At 38.3% G+C, this 2,854-nt stretch overlaps 2 non-coding genes across 2 annotated transcripts; both read left to right on the top strand.

The window, feature by feature from the left end:
• The first annotated feature begins 871 nt into the window (after window positions 1-871).
• Trnas-gga lies at window positions 872-944 on the top strand. Its single transcript has one exon. It is a non-coding gene; the product is annotated as a tRNA-Ser (tRNA).
• Window positions 945-1,347: 403 nt separating this feature from the next.
• On the top strand, window positions 1,348-1,420 carry Trnas-gga. Its single transcript has one exon. It is a non-coding gene; the product is annotated as a tRNA-Ser (tRNA).
• Window positions 1,421-2,854: the final 1,434 nt, after the last annotated feature.

The raw sequence follows: 2,854 nt of genomic DNA, 5'->3' as shown, positions 1-2,854 counted from the left end.
TAAAACTGAAAGACTTTCGTAGTTGTAGCTACTTCATCAGTCAAGGAGAGAATATATATATATATATATATAAGCAGAGCAGAAGGTCCGTGGTTCGATTCCCGGTTCAGGTGTACTTTTTTCCATGTGTTTTCGGCCTTCATTCCATCTCCACGCCACAGTGTGTCATCGTCTTGCATTTATGTTTCTATCTCTTTCTTTCAATTTCTATTATGTGTTATTATGATTATATATATATATATATATATATATATATATATATATATATTCTCAGGCCGCATTTTTACCCTCTGATTTCTGGCTTTTTCCATCTACCACAGCACCGTTGTCCTTGTCCTTTTTCTATTCCATGTTCCTATCCCTTTCTTTCCTTACCTCTGAATTTATATGTGTATATATATATATATACAGGGTCTGAGCATCTGCCCGGAAAGCAGAAGGTCCGTGGTTCGATTCCCGGTTCAGGTGAACTTTTTTCCATGTGTTTTCGGCCTTCATTCCATCTCCACGCCACAGTGTGTCATCGTCTTGCATTTATGTTTCTATCTCTTTCTTTCAATTTCTATTATGTGTTATTATGATTGTATATTCGCCTGTGGCGACCTGTGTGAATGTGAATTTGAAATGTATATGACCTATATGGTTCGTTTCCTCTTCTTGGGATCAGCGTTCCCCGAAACGCATGTTCTATATCTTTCCTGCTGTGTGTGTGATTGTGACCATCTTTAATTCCATTTCTTCTTCTGTCCGCGTTGAATTCTTCGTTCGTGGCGGGACCTACGCCCAGAGCCATCTCTTGGCCAATTGATAGGGCTAGACCTCGGGGGATTTGGTGTATAAACCCCCGCCGAAAACACTGGAGATTAGATTAGCCTGGATAGCTCGGTGGTCTGAGCATCTGCCCGGAAAGCAGAAGGTCCGTGGTTCGATTCCCGGTTCAGGTGAACTTTTTTCCATGTGTTTTCGGCCTTCATTCCATCTCCACGCCACAGTGTGTCATCGTCTTGCATTTATGTTTCTATCTCTTTCTTTCAATTTCTATTATGTGTTATTATGATTGTATATTCGCCTGTGGCGACCTGTGTGAATGTGAATTTGAAATGTATATGACCTATATGGTTCGTTTCCTCTTCTTGGGATCAGCGTTCCCCGAAACGCATGTTCTATATCTTTCCTGCTGTGTGTGTGATTGTGACCATCTTTAATTCCATTTCTTCTTCTGTCCGCGTTGAATTCTTCGTTCGTGGCGGGACCTACGCCCAGAGCCATCTCTTGGCCAATTGATAGGGCTAGACCTCGGGGGATTTGGTGTATAAACCCCCGCCGAAAACACTGGAGATTAGATTAGCCTGGATAGCTCGGTGGTCTGAGCATCTGCCCGGAAAGCAGAAGGTCCGTGGTTCGATTCCCGGTTCAGGTGAACTTTTTTCCATGTGTTTTATATATATATATATATATAGATGGGCTGCGTCCCATCGAAAATTTGTAAAAACAACCTTTCCCCGTAAGTTCCTCACTTTTATTTTATTTTTCGTTTTTCTGTCAATTTCTAAGTTTTTTTTGTGTGCCCACCCTAGGGCAAGAAGAAGTTCCTTTACATTATTTATAATGCTCGTGTGAGTTTATTTCAAACGTGTGTATATATATATATATATATTCGAGAGAAGCTTTTTCAGAGATTTCCACAGCGAAATGCAAATTAATTATAGTATTTCAAAAGGCTCCCCTCTGGAAAGGTTAAAAATATCCTTAATTGATTCAATTCATCCGCAGTTTTAATAAATATTCCCAAAGTTCAAATTGATTATCATAATCCTTTTCATATTAACGTTAACGAAATAGTTTACCCAGAAGTGATAATTTAAGACCCGCCTTTATGGAAAAGCAATGTCGAAATCACATGAAAATCATTATCCTAATTCAGGAAAATGATGGCTACTCACTTTAATTCACGGAGATTAATATAATGCCTCGGATTAATGTTTCCATTAGCGGAAGAAATGAAATACCGAATCTTTCTGCAAGATATTTTTGAGTATCTGGAACTGTGGTACTTTACCAAATGGAACTTTGAAATTGTTTTCATATGAAATATCGTGTAGGAGGAAGGATTAGCATAAGCCTTGGTAGAAATAATTTACCTAGTATTATTTGGGGTGAAAGAACAACCGTATTAGTTTCCACTGGCATTTTATTGTAACTGCACGAAAATATTCCTCAATGGAAATGGGTCGGGCTGTTAAAACAAAAATTCTAGAAAGCTAAGAAGTATTTTCATCAAAAATAATGTAAAATTTTTCCATAAACCCGGAAAGATCCAAATGAATTCATTAATTTTTAATGGCACTTTACCTCATTGCACCGCAACCCTTGCGGAGCTAATATTCAACTTCAATAGGCTCCTTACTGTTTCACATGTATTCACAAAGGTATTACTGTGATGAAAATGCACGATTAGCATATTTTTAACTATAATTGGTATTGAAATGTTCAACTGGTAGATTTTGCTGTTATAGAACGATGGTATTACAAGCAATCTTGCATGGTATTGCAATAGGAGTTACTAAATTTGGCAATTTTTACCTTTTTATCAATGTGCACGTATTTTTTGTTAATATTCGTAATTTTTATGACAGCGTGGTCTGCATGAGGCTTCTTGCAAGCTGCATGTTGGTGATGATCAACCCCTGCCAAACACCATAGAGATGGTTCGCAGGGTATTATTTAGATGTAGAATATAATAATATTGGTACAAAACAAATTTAGGGAGCCAGGTGGTTGAAGTAGGTAAAGTGTTGGGCTAAGCTCGGAGGGTTTCGTGTTCAAATCCTGGATGAAGCAGGCTGTCCCAGGA

Source organism: Ischnura elegans, chromosome 6 (genome assembly GCF_921293095.1).
Source record: "Ischnura elegans chromosome 6, ioIscEleg1.1, whole genome shotgun sequence".
In the NCBI taxonomy this organism is placed as follows: domain Eukaryota; kingdom Metazoa; phylum Arthropoda; class Insecta; order Odonata; family Coenagrionidae; genus Ischnura; species Ischnura elegans.
The sequence above is the reverse complement of the archived record's forward strand: the minus strand, read 5'-3'. Positions and strand labels throughout refer to the sequence as shown.